Source organism: Coturnix japonica, chromosome 1 (assembly GCF_001577835.2).
Source record: "Coturnix japonica isolate 7356 chromosome 1, Coturnix japonica 2.1, whole genome shotgun sequence".
Taxonomy (NCBI): Eukaryota; Metazoa; Chordata; class Aves; order Galliformes; family Phasianidae; genus Coturnix; species Coturnix japonica.
In genome coordinates this window covers 97712865-97727611 of record NC_029516.1, presented here as the reverse complement: position 1 = coordinate 97727611, position 14747 = coordinate 97712865, and the positions used below count along the sequence as shown (strand labels likewise).

Below are 14747 nucleotides of genomic sequence, written 5' to 3'. Positions count from 1 at the left end.
TGGAGGATTTAATGACACCACCTTTGCTTCTCACACATTTCCACATCAGGCACTATTTTGTTTGGCTGCCTCTCTGTTGCCATTTTTCACACAGCAACAAAATGTAATGGGATTCTGGTGGGAAGATCAACCTCTACTGCCGTATCACCAACTTCCACCTCTGATGCCATAAGCCAGAATAATAACATGGGAGGCATTACTTTTGGAGCACCCCTCATGATTTACAATCCGCATAATTCAAGGCCTCAAGTTAAATGTAGATTTAAAAACAAATTTGAACTAATTTTCCTCTATCCTCTGATCTCTGTAAACTCAAATGTAAATTGAACTTGCAGAAATAAAATTGAAGGAAGAAAAAAAAGCACACTGCTACACTAATAACCACATTTCTGCCTCACAACATTGATTTTAGAGATATTTTACTGCATTTTAAATGCAGCTAATTATATATAGGCAACTGTTGGCAGCAAGTTCTGTTCCTGCAGACCAAATGCATAAGGAGATGAAGGCTTTCATCAGCCTTCAAAGTGATGTTCATGGCAACTGGCTGACCCCACCCTTCTGTCCCAGCTTGAATGAGACTCGTGGGGACAGAATCAGGAGGGTACCTATGAGATCACTTCAGACACATTCAACAACAGTTCAAATGAACTGCTAGCACCCTGCCTCTTAAGCCATGAAAAGCCACAAGAAAAGAGATATAATCCCTGCCAGAGCCAAAAGCTTTCCAGAACTACACTCTGCATGATTTCTGCATATCATGCACCTTCAGTTGAAAATCAGCATTTACAGAGCAAAGCCATCTATTACCCCAAAGAGTAAACTCATCCTGCCTTCTCCAAAGCTAGGAGCAATAACTTTGATTTGTATTTCTGAGACACCTGCCCTTGTCTACAGTTAAGGAAGTATTCAGTGACAGTGAGACAGATATCGGAAACAGCTTATCTACTTTTTTTAAGCAGGTATTTCTATGGTGAAAAATACCCATAAAACTAATGAAGAAATCACAAATTAATATGTAATGTTTAAAATTCTCATGGATAAATCATCCTTGACCATCTGTGACCATAATGTTCTGAATCTCCTGTTGAATGGACTAAATACCCTGTAATGCTGGAAAATACCTTAGATGTTACTCATTCTGCACCTAAATATAGGGTCTTAAATCTTTAATTGTCCATGTTGTTTTCATCTTCCAAGATGTTAAGATTTAGCTCCAATTAGCTCTGTAAATTTAGATTCCTAACCCATACTGTGCAAAAAAGAGCCTCTCTCAATGCTTCTTTTTTCATCAAGAATACTTTTAGTGTGGGATAAAATTTCTCTCTCCAAGGAACAATTATGTAAATAAATACATACATGTTAATTTTATTTACATTAGTCACACTTAAAAAACAAAGCTAAAATCACTTTTACTGAGAATATGACTGTTTAATCCCACAACCTTAAATGTCTTGGTTTAATTACTGATCTGTAAATTACATAAATATCCTAGCTCAAAAAATGGGGAACTTTAGCTAATGTTGGTCTTTTTTTAAATTAGTGTGTATTTTGTCATGCTATTTCTAATGCAGTCTTAAAGGTCACATAGGAAAATTTACACCTAAATGGAGAGTATACATCTCAGGGTTTTGCAGAAGCTTTAGAGAATTTTCTGCAGCTAATTTAGTCTTCAAAATCTCGTTGGAAGAAAGAAAATGAAATGAAGTGTTCCAGCAAAAAGTATATATGTATTTGTACGTGAAGAAGAACTCTGGTCTAAAGGAAAGATAAAAACAGCTTACAGCTAGGAGGATCTATGAAACAGAATAGCTCAGCCAATAGAAAAACCAATCCAATATTCCACACATATTGTGCACTCAAGTCTAACAAATCTACTAATGCTCAAACATCAGGAACAGAATTTGAAAGAGTAAACATTTGAAAATACTATGTTGGCTGGAAAAATGAATCCAAAAAAGAATGGAAATGACTATACTAAGTGACATCCAATTGTTACCAGACAATACAATGCAATCTAAAGAACATAAGATAAAGCAATCTCCTTCTCATAAATCTGTTGTCAGGGCTCATGGTAGCTCTAATGAACTGATCCATCTAAGCCTGAAACCAAAAATAAATGGTTAAGTGACTCTTTTCTAATAACCCATCTGAGACAGTTGGCTCATTACACTCTTACATTACAGTGATAAAAGTCAGGTAAGTGACTCATTCAGAAGAAAAATACATATATATAATTTTATAGCTTCCTCATGTATATCTCTGAATGCATTAGGGGAGGGACAAAAAGAAGGAAAAAACTGATGACACGAAGTATTGAGTCAGGAAGGGTAAGGACAAAAGTGTCAGAGGGCAAGAAGAAAAGAGAAACCAAGAAATAAAATGGCTCCCTGTAAAGTTATTAATCAGAGAAGTTAAAACCCCAGGCGCAATTTCCTATGACTGTCTCAGGCATAATCTATTTCATACTACTATAAAGAGTACTGTGATAGCACAGCTCTGAAATACCTAGTTCTCCAGTATAACATGTGCACTTGGGAAGAGAAGAGATGCAATGACTTTCTACTCAAAGAGAGGTCGACCGAAAGAATAGGAATAAAAGTAAAGAGAGACCAATAATACCTGCTGGTACTCACAAGAAAACCATGTGCAGAGCTACAGCAAGCAATCTCCTAGCAAGTTAGGCACCATCTGAATTAGAGATTTTCAAAAGATATGTGATCTCCAGTAGAGAAAAGCCTCAAGGTTTTAGAAAGATCTGGAGTTGAAAGTCCAATCCACCTTTGAGTAGTCAGGATTTCTAAACATTCTATGTTTGAGGCTGGACAATCTATTTTTGCACAGACAGCTCTACAGTCCTTGGCTATACAGAAAAACTATAGGCTACCAGTCTGTGTGCATGTACCCATACACATATATGCATACATACATAGAGATAAGCACCTGTTTGTGCTTAAAATAAAACATTCTGACAAAAAAAAACCTAACTCAGATTAGTTTCTCAGGTTATTAGAAAGTCAGTACTAAAAGGTAAGTGGTGATCTTTTACCTGCGTACAGATATAACAGGGAAGCCAAGAGTTAACCGTATCCTGCTTTTGGCATTTCACACTGACTAGGTGCACTTGGAACCTTGGATGGCACAAAGACAAAACAAGTGAAACACAAAGAAGCTGGTACAGGAAGCAGTCACGTTCTCTCTCTTCCCACACTTCTTCCCAAACAGCTTTCTTCCTCCAAACTCTTCCGCATTCATGGGGGAACTTTAAAAAAAAATGTCCTTCCTATGGCTCATCCAGTGACATCAGAAATTAAAACCAGAGAGGAATGGAGAAGCCACAAATTCCCCCTTAACACCCCGCATTCTTGCCCCATACTCATGTCACCAATGTGCTTCAGTTGAGTCTAAACTCACCTTCAGTTTGGTGTTTGTCCAGACAAGTCAAATCCCTGACATAGGTAATGTGGAGAAATGCATCAGCCAGCCAGATTTATAATGCCAAGTTTAAACACTGGCCTTCCTATTACGACAGGAAATAGTCAGTAGAGAACATCTAGTCATGAATATGTCTCCTTCAAAAATGCATTAGGGGATGGGACATATCCTGTAATACTGACTTGAAATAACAGCTACATAAGAAAGAAAGCAGGGAACTGTGTGGCAGCCCTGAGGCATTTCACAACACCATGTACCAAGATTGCTGCATCAAATATATTACATTTTTAAAATGTGTCATGGTTCCTCTTATTCTGCTGTGCTGAAAGAGATATGATTGTTTCCCCTTTCAGCAAAGACAGAAGAAAAAATATTAATAACCATTTCTCAAGCTGGTTCTTGAGTTGTTTTTGCTACTTCTGATTTCCTGCCGAAGCATGTAGCCAGTTTGCAAGGTGACATTTGCAGAAGCTCCTTACAGATTGATTGGCTCTACTGCTGGGGAGCTGAGAGAATTCTTATAAAGCACGACCTTAATTCATTACAAGTCAGACCTGCTGATACTGCCACATGCCAGAAAAGCCCACCCGCTCCCCTCCAGGTGTTCAAAGAGAGCCACTGCTGGATCACAAAGCCACACAGTGAACCAAGTGGGGAGCTTTATGATCTGCAGAGTTCCTAATAGCCCTCTGGTGATAAGGTCAGTCAGAGAGCTTATTCTCAATGACAGAAGAACAGGATAGGAAAAGAAGGCTTTTCGGTGAAGACATCCTGCTCAGTAACAAAATGTTGCTTGGAGGGCAGTAGTGTCTTTAAACAGTAAACATCCAAATCCCTTCCCTGTCTCCTTGCCTTTCCATCACATTTCACCTCCCATTCAGCCTTTCCCTTGGAATTTGTTTAACTCTTGGCTTAGCTCAAACTTTCTAATGCTGACATGTCTACTTCTCCATCCTCTCAAACCAAGCAGCTTGTGACAGGAAACGCCAATCCTCACTTCTGCACTACAAGTCATTGATCTCAATAAAAAACAACTACACAGACACATTATTTTGCTATGTTGTTACCAACACAGGTAAATTGTGTTTGAATGTTTGTCAGTACAAAGCAGAATGTTGGACTCCAATCCACATAAGTGGCCCTGGACATATGGCAAATTTTTGTTTTCTTTTACTTCTTTGGCTTGGAAAAAAAAGCTTTCATCAATATAATATGTATATAGGCTTATTTTAATCCACTCGTTTCCTCATAAACATTGCTATAACACAGACCTCCTGAAATAGATGGTAGAAAACAGCTTTAACTGAAAACGATGTTTCAGGAACTGCAACCATACAAACCAAAACCCACTGAATTTCCAGTTTGTAGTCTTTCCTGCAGTAAACCCTTCCTTAACTAACCCCTCCTTAATGCTACACTGAAAGATTTGCTTGATTAATCTGAAGTGAAACATAGAATTGACTGAAGTTTAATTACAATTCTTTACGTAATCTAGTCAGATTTAATCATTGTTTCAGGAAACAGAAGCTCATGTTTTTGCGATGTGCTTCACACACCTTTCATTGTAGGGTGTGGTTAGGAAACCAGTCATGGCTTAAGGCTCCATGCATGATTTCTCAGTGCACTCAAACATAACGCAGAAGCTGTGCTTCAGTGGTAACTCAGGGAGCTGAAAAATTCCCTCTTCCAGAGAGCTATTTGGTGAGGAGTGACAAGAGATTATTGATAGAATGTTGGAAGTGACTGTAGACATTCCTTAGAATCGACTACCAATATTTAATGCTCCAGGTATTATTTGGTGGCTCATGGTTTAACACTGTCTTCTAAGGCAGTTTCCTTCCCCGCAATATGCTTACAGTGAACGGCAATTTTACTGCTCGACGCGCTCGTGATCAGGCTGTCAGTTGAAGGTTTCAAATAAAATAGTGAAGAAAATCCTTCATGAACAGTCAGGATTAAGATAGGAGAATGGCTCATATGAGCTTTCTTTCAACATGTAGCCTCTCAAAAGACAGAGATTTAGCTGGTTTGCGTAGACATCTCTCTCTAGATGTTCTTTTCCTCATACGAGCAATGTGTTATGAAAAGGACTTATAATAAGGAGTTTTGCATAATAGAACTATTAGAGAATCAACATAACTCCTTACTGTTAATGGTGTAACATGGCATATAGTTACTTTTCTTGCGTCTCTTGAGTGTTGCGGCAACCATACATCATTTGTGCGACCAACAACCGAGGCATAGCGCTTAAGGTTTCCTGTTCTAGGAATCACGAATTTAGGACTGAACATAACAAATCAAGTGTGTCAACTCTGATACATAGATTAGTGGATATGGATAGCCGTACTCTTACATGGGTTATCGAAAAAATGTGTTTTATCTCCCACTCGTTGACCAGTGATTATAGTCACTACTCTCTTGAATATTAGATGAAAATCCTTTTTTCATGGTCACTTTTATATCCAAACCAGAGAAATATAGCGCAGAGGTTAATTCACATATATATATGTATATCCTTATTTTTACTTCTTTATATATTTGTGTGAGGGTCTCCTCTCCAGCGATGTGAATCAGCTGTCAATAAGTGCCCTTTTGTGTGAATTTTAGTCAGGAAAAAATTGGGCAAGCGAGAAAAAAAAAAGGAAAAGGAATCTAAAATGGGTTTCCACATCCTATTTTCTGTTTCTGTTCTTTAAAAGCCAAATATTCCTGTTCAGTGATAACTTTGAAACTTAGGAAGTGAGGAGATCTCTTCCTCTTCTAAGTATCAGACATCACATTTTACTTGTAGGTTCTACTTGACTTCTTTTCTTCTTTGTGTACTGCAAATATAATTTCCTTTCAACACTTCTGACTTTCCAACTGAAATAATCCTGTTCTAGTAAACACAAAAGCCTATTTGGTCTCAGGTGTATTTTGCAAGAATGAGACTACAAATGACTTTTTTCAACTTTCTTTGTGAGTTGATGGAATTTAACATCTTTGTATTTCTGACATTTACAGGTCTGCCACATTTTCAGTACTTTTATATCATGTTTATTCTTCTTGTCTGGAAAATGTTCTTTTTAATGTATGAGCAACCCAATTACTGTTATATCTTAATGCAAGTATGGTGATGAACCACCTAGGCCTGAGATGGACTTTTGTCCTTTTCCCTAAATTTTGTTGATTTTTAGATAAGAGTTTCCTTCCTGACATTTCTACAGTCTACATGGTAATGGAGTTTTGGTATCTGCAGCAATAATGTAGAACAAATCTTCCCTCAGAAGAGGGGCCTTAACGTTCCTAAGGCCTGATGAAATGTGGCATGAATGGGATTAGTTTTCAGCTACCTTTCTGAGGGAGATAAGAAATTTTCCTGGTAAGTTTTTGTAACTTGTGTTTTGAAATCATTGCTTTGTTTCATTTAGAATAAAGTTTTTGATGTTCAGGACATATGCTTATAAAGTCTACTGAAAAGAACAGATATCTCTTGATCTTCAAACAGGTTGACTAAATGGTAAATGCTGATTATTTAAAAGAAAAGAAATAAGTATTTCAAGATCCTCTCTGGTTCGCTTCAACACAGGATAAAATGAAATGCTAACAACCTTTTTGTTTTATATATTGTAATAAGTCATATATTCTCTGCATCCACAAGCCAGCTCCTCCCAAGTGCGCAGTAGTTACAGAATGCCACCAATAGTTACAGAAAATAGGGAGTGATAGAAGGAGATGCATATTGCAGAGAGGTGTAGAGCTTTTATTTATTTCTCTGTGAATTGTATTGTCTGTTGATTTCTTGGAAATCTGGTGAAGCAGGCAGTTTGGTTACCTGCTTGTTTGGTACTGTTGTTCACATGGAAACATGTAACATCTGGAATTTGTAATCCAAATTGGTAACAGTCTCTTGGAGTGGGTTGTGTGTGAGTGTATGCAAAGATCTCAGTTTGTTTAGAATATTTTAGATGTCTTCATGCTTATAACATGGGCAGAAAGGTAATCCTGAAATGAGAGAAGATCCTTCTGATACCTAAACGATAGCCTGTGCAGAACTGTTTCAGCTGTAATGGTGTGAAGCTCACCCTTTGCAGTAGATGTTATGCTCCACAGAGCTTATTAGATTCTTACTGCTAAAATAAAATAAGAAACTTCTATTTGCACGGAATACACCTCAACTACACTGAGCCTTTGCAATGACTATGCTCATGGGTCTCTCCCTGCAATTGTTAGAGGTGTTAGATAAAACCACTGATATGGTCCTAAGGTGTTTCCCTAAATTTGTTAAAGATTGCCACAGGCTTTTGTTTTTTGGTCATGTATGGCCTTCCTAAAATTTTGGCAATAATCCTTTTAAGATGTATATGCCCTCTCTTCCTTTTCATCAAATGCTTCCTAGGTCCAGTCGTGTCTGTCTGCATTCCTGCCTAGAGCTGCAGGTGCCATTTCTGCAGTGCAGTGAAAACAAGGTTGCTTAAGGCAAAAAAAAGGATATGAGTTGAGCAGCATTTAAATGGTCTTGGGGAACTTGGAGAGGTGAAGAAAAGGTGAAGAACCAGACCATGCCAGCTATTTAATTTCAGGCATTGCCCAAATTTTTGATTTTATAATCCAAGTTAAAATGTCAATATAAATTTTTACATGCATTTTCCTACTAAAATTTTGCTTGAATAATTAGAGTTTTGGTCATGTGGCTGTACAATAACTTTCCAATTGAAGGACTCATGCAGGAAGTGATTGCAACAAAGATGAGTTTTTCTTTATAGGAGTTCAGTGACCAGATGAGTATTTCAAAATATCTCAGTACCAATGATTTCAGAGAGGAATCTCAAGAAACCTTCAAGTTCTGAAAAAGACCTTTTCCATCAATTTCCACTCTGATTTTGATGCATTCTGACCCTTTTATTATTATTATTATTATTATTATTATTATTATTATTATTATTATTATTATTATTATTATTATTATTTTGCCTGTGACCTTTATATTATCTGCCTGATAGGGGTTGTTCTCTTCTTCTGACCTGCATATCCAGGTCAGCTGTTTTTTAATCTTCAGTTCCTCATTGCCAAGATGGAAACAGGGAGGAAGATTAGGTCTCTTTATCTGACCTACTGACACCATGCTCCCAAGGAGAAGCAGTCACAGATCTGCATTCAGATTACAGAATGCTCAGTGCAGGTTGAGTACTAGAGGCACAAACACCTATATTTTGATTTAAGTTAAAAATATACTCTTGTATTCTCTTTGTTCTTGCATTCTGTTCTTGTCATGCTGTTCTCATTTTCTTTAGTTGTCAGAGTAACTATCATTTTGGTCCATCCAGTCATATTAAATAAATAAGGATGTCAAGTTAAGGTGAGTTAAGGAAACTAGACAGGAGGGAGCATTAAAATGGCAAATCATTCATACCAGGGAATCTGTCATGTAAACCTTGGTAATTAACTTGCACCGTGGTTGAGTTTTGTGCCTGGATCTCTAAGGTACTTTTACTAGAGGACTCTAAATGAATGTCCTTACGTGTACAGTCCAGCTATTATGTTCTCATGGAAGACCAAACCAATAAATTTTGGTACATGTTCTTAAAATATAACCTTCTGTTTATTGAGAGAGTCAAATGACATCACTTGGATGAAACATGATCAGAATCAAAGAAAACTGAGAACAATTAAATGACTGAAACAGTGCGTATTCTCCTTCTGCCGAAAACATGCATAGATCCCAATCTCCTAAAGAGTTTAATAGCTGTTTGCATTTTGTCAATATTTTTTGTTTCCCTCTCGCTTGTGAATGCATACAGTTTCAGAACGTCAAGTTATTCCTAAGTGACTTGAAATGTGATGGCATTTTAGGACAAAAGAAATTTACTCCAGAGAAGAGAAACGCTTCTCTTAGATCTGATACAAGTAAAAATGACTGAGAATGAGGAAAAAAAATTAACTTGTTCAATTACTTATTAATTTCCTATGTTCCTATTCATATTTCTTTAATTTTTTTTGTTCATTTATTTTAAAGCATAAACATAGTATTTTCAGTCACCCCCACTGGAAATGCTAATTTTCACAACAGCTTTAAACGTTGAATCAAAAATTTTACATAGAAATCCAGTGCATGTATTTTAAATGGGTAATATTTTATATTGGTTTGGAAATTAGGTTAGATTTGTCAACTCTTCTGTTTCTTTTCATGCCTTGTAGCAACATAATGTATATTGAAGGGGTCTCCAGAATTTAATCCAATCCAGTGTCCTGCTCAAAACAAGTCTAATTAGATTACATTTTTACAGGGCTATTCTAGTCAAATGTTGGATAGCTTTGAGGATTGAGGTTCCTCAACTTCTCTGGGCCCCTGTTCCAGTATTTATCCGTGTTCATGGTTAAAATTAATTTGTTCTCTAGCTCTGTGACCTCCTCTGGGTTCTTTCAAGTCAGTATCATTCTTGTGCTGAGAACCCAAAGCTGGTACAGCTCTAAGACGGGATTACTAAATTGAGCTTTTCTGACTGTAATGTTCTACTTCAGAAACTTTCTATCTTATATCCTAACATTCTGGTCACTTTTCTTGGCCTTACTTTGTCTGTTTGACCAACTTGCATGGTCATCGGAGAAAAAGAAACTTAAGCCCGTAGCTAGGAGTAATACCAGTTGCCACAGAAGAATATGCTGTGTGTGAGTGAAGTAAAGATTATTACGTGCTGGGAAGATTTCCATTAAAAGCTAACAAGCATATGAAATTTTGCTGCTTTATGGCCAAAAATAAATAGCATCTCCTCCTTAGTAAAACTGATATCAAAAGTTTGCATTTAAGTGTAAAGAGCTGAATCAAAACTTTACTGCAGTTCAGTTTTGAATAAGCTGATGGCAAACCACGCATTTCAGCTTTCAAGGGAACTGCCTCTGACTCCCACTTTTTTGTTTTTCAATTCAGCGAGAACTGGAGGTGAGTGGTTTAGAGTTTTGCTGACACACCAATGCCTATAAAATAGTATGTTGTACTGATGCATGAAAAGCACTCAGCATTAAGTTTGTGAAATAATCAATTATTTAGCAGCTCATCATATTTACTGTCCACTGGAGGATCTTTATGGCAATAATGAGGTCACTGTGATCAGTTTCTCTGCTTTTGGCATTTCATCTACAAAGCCTACGCACAGATAAAAAAAAAAACTTTATGTATGTATGGTCTGAAATCTAATCCAGCCTCAGCAAGATATGATTGCTTTTTAATTCTTTATATAACTAGACACCTATACGTAATTCTTAAATCTGGAACAATGAAATGCACATGTAGGCAGAAGAGAGGATACTCTGGTCATTAGAACAGTGACTGATCATTAGAACAGTATTCTTCACTGACCTTGCATCGTGCCTGTGCAATGATGTTACACTTGTGTATTAAGTTTGGGATATTTTAAGCAGCTTTCATAAAACAAACAAACAAACAAAAGCAAACATAAAAACCCCATAGAATACCCTTTCAGTACTGTATGATGTATCCTCCCTAAATGAAGAAATGTTTTGGAGAGAACAGCTGTCAAAAAATGGATCTGCAACACTGGCATTTCTACTACTTCTATTTTCTGTTTGTTTCTTTCTTTGTTTGTTTTAGCAAAAGAGATTCATTTCCAGTGTGATATGATTCACTATTTCTTATTTTGCTAGATTTCTTAAGGGGACTGCATTTACAGTTAGTGAGACAATAACAGAAATACTATGTGGGATTGAAGGGTTATCCCCACAAAGGCAGGTAAGGGATTACTTGATATTAATGTTTAGATGAAGGATATGAAAATAAGTTGCATTTGGGAAGGCTGTTTCCTGTGCTGCTGTCTATTTGGGCATCTCTGGCAAGGGAAGTTTGTTCATGGTGACGTCTCATTTTCAAAATGTGCAGGTGCCTGCCTATACCCAGAGCTGTAGGAGAAGCTGTTCTTCATTATGGTTATAGCATGCTTCTGCAGACACGCCATCATATGGAACTGATCAAAACGTGACAATGATTGGTAAAGGTATTTTAAGGAGATAAAATACAGTGGACTGTGATCTTTTCTTCTGCCCTTCTCCCCCTTTCCTCTGTGAATATGACTAAGATATTAAACTTGGTTTACTCTAATCCAAGATAGTTCTTGTTCTTTTCACAGGAGTTCAGGTATTTGATGCAGCAAGATTAATGAATGCAGGATAATTAACAGTGAAATTTTGGTAGAATTATTTGTTAAAGTGAGGAGAATTGAGAAATGAAGGCTTGCCTGGAGTTCCTGTTTAATTTGTATTTAGTATCAATGATTAATTGACGCCATGGAGACAAGTCAATTGTGAAAGTTTTCAGAAACATCTACAGATTTCCACCGAAGTCCAAGCTAGACTTTTTTAAGGTCAAAAATGCATACAGAGGCAGATGTGTTAACTTGTAGTCAGACAGACTGATAGATTGATGAAAGTATGTTGATCTATGGATACAGAGAGAATTTTGCATTGCGTGTCAACAGAGAAATATTTATTGGTACTACACTATATTTATGGATGCAATATTGCAGCCTAAACATAGAGCCATTTTAAAATGCAGTGCTAGAACTCATTAAATACAAGTAGGAAATTTGAAATACAGTTTTCTTTTAAAGCTGTCTTGCTACTCACTAGTACTTCATGTTAGAATCATATTAAATCTGGTAGGTTGCGTTCAAGTCCATCGCCATAGAAATCCACTGAGAGTGAAAAATTTACCATAAGAATAATTTGACTCTGAATCAGTAGAAACCAATAAAGGGTGTTAGTAAATGTTAGCTGAAGTTCACATGTCATAGTACTAGAGCTGAAGTAAAAACATTCATGCAGATCAAGGAAGGAGTGACCTTGTTGACAATTAAGTCTGAGTTCGTATGTATGCTGTCAAGGCATGATAGATTCTGAGTGTTACGCAGCTCTGATAAATGCAATTTCTTATTATGCACAGCATGCTGGAGTGGCATAGGATCCTGGGGTGTCTGATGAGCAGTGAGGTACACATATGTTCCCTAGGCTTTTCAGAAAGCAAAATCTCTTTTTTGCATCATTAGATTAAACAAAAAAACAAACAGAAATCTGGTAGTTTTGAAACCACAGCATTTATATTATGATATGCAAATAGCTTGAATAGATTTGGAAACTAAACTGTGAATGTCAATAGCTCTCATATGTACCAGTGTATAGCTTCCAGATATGTATACCTCCATCTCAATAAATAAGCTGAATTTCTTTTAAATTAGAGGTGTACCAGAGCTGAATTCAGTCTGTCCTGCTCAAATGACAAGTGACAAAGTTTAGTCTCAGGTAGTTTTGTTTAATTTCCTTGTGTTTTAAGGATACCACCTTCCCTGCTAGTCAGATTACTGCAGCTTCCATGCCTATGAATGCTGCAGTCACACTTTATTTTGTTTCTAGAGTCCAAGTGTGAGAGGTGCTTTCTTTGTCCTTGACGAGTCTGATAGAGAATGTATATTGAGAACACATGTTAGACTGTGGTTTCATCCTTTGCACTGAACATACAAAAGAAAATTATGGAACTCAGCAAGTATACTCACTTATGGGGAAAAGTAAACAAAAACTAAAATAGGAATTAAATTCTGATCTTGCTGAAGATGACAGTAACTTTAATGTTGATTCCAGTGATAACAATCACAATCATAAATGAGTCCATAGGAAGTTTTTGCAAAGAAATATCCTCTCCTTGTCTGTCTTTTAATATTTTCTGTCTTATAGGATTATACACAGTTGTGAAATCTATCTCATTAAGCAAATGAGGTAAACATGGCTTTATCTAAATGCATGTTTGAACAAAATGATTTTTTTCCCAATTTTTAAGCTGTTTCTTCAGATATTTGCATTAATCTTTAAGCTAAGGAGAGAGTAAATGGAAAGTGCTGGCACACGTAGTTAAATATTTATTAAAGTAGATGTAGAACTAAATGAGGACAAGTGATGAAAATGCAAAGACCTGGAGGGGCAGCAATGTTAGGATTTATCTTCCTACCCCAGAAAGAATATTTCAGCAACAAGAATAAGCCTCATTTTCTTTCCTTGATCAGGTTGTAGCTGCTAAAGCTCTGACAGCCAGGACATTAGAAGATCTTGCCTCCCCTCTGGGATTTCAGTGGGAGATAAAATAGCTACTACAGGAAAAATGAGGGATCTCAGCTGCACTCAAAAAAAAAAAAAAAAATTAAACGAATAAGTTCCTTTTTACTGTGCCACCAAGTGCTTATCAGTTTTTAAGTTCTTTTATGAAGGACAAAAGCCCTACTGGCTTCTGTTAAGACTTGTGCATCTAATCTGTTTAGATTCTAATCTCAACCTGTTGTGGATTTATCTTCCACCACCACTCCCCACCTCCACACAACTGTCCATGGGCCGTGTTCCTCTTAGTGCAGAAGCCACTTGTACTTAATCCATGCATTCTTAGCTTCTAATTGTAGTCTGCAGTATCCTACAAGCAAGGTGGGTTCTAAGCTTTACATCAAACTGATGTAAATTTTGAGGCTTACAACTACTTTGCTTTTCATTGAACTCTTTACAGGACTCATACAGAAAATGAACATTACTAACGGCATCAACAGTACGTCCTTTTTCTGCAATCCTTTAGCAAAAGCATGATTTGCCACATTTTCAATGACTTCATACTTAGATGATTCAAACAGTCCAAGGTTAATGTCTTGTCTGATAAAAAAACAACGATTTTATGAGTCTAAGGGAATGTCTCTGTGACTTTTTTTAAAGACAGAGACAGCCTGGGGCAGGGAGGTCTCCCATGGAACTGCACAACCTCGAGGGATATAAATTTCCCTTCTTAGACTACTGTTCTCATGCAGCTGGATTTTCTGTCTTTTGCCTGTCTCTGTGGCTCTGGATAATGTGCATAAGTGTAAATTCACTTCTTATAAATTTTTACATCTTCTGTGTCTTTGTTCTGTTTATTGTAGCACAGCTTGCATCATAGGAAGCAAACAGAGCTGTCCCCATTGCCTCCTTATTTTTATTTATAATTTTTGGTCAGTGTGCAAAACATAATGGAGAATGTATGGCCAGTCAATAACAGAAAGAAGAAGAAAAAAAAATAAATAAAAAAAATAAGATGAAACCAGGATTTCTATTTTTCACTTCCCATTTAGGTAGAGAAACTCAAGTGGTTTGCTCACAAGTGACTATTCTCTGGAAGACATTGCAAATGCAAATCATTTTTCATCTCTCCCAGAGAGGCCATCTTCTCTTTGATTCAGTTTTTGAAGAGTCTTCCTAATCTGACTTCTGTTCTAGAGCAAAGCCAAATATGCAAAGACAGAACAGGAAAAGTTATTCTA

General features: G+C 36.8%; 1 protein-coding gene across 1 annotated transcript in view; it reads left to right on the top strand.

Annotated features, from left to right (window-relative positions):
* The window catches only part of DSCAM (DS cell adhesion molecule), a 444911-nt gene that overhangs the window by 185285 nt on the left and 244879 nt on the right, over positions 1 to 14747 (top strand). The gene's annotated exons all lie outside the window — the stretch shown is intronic.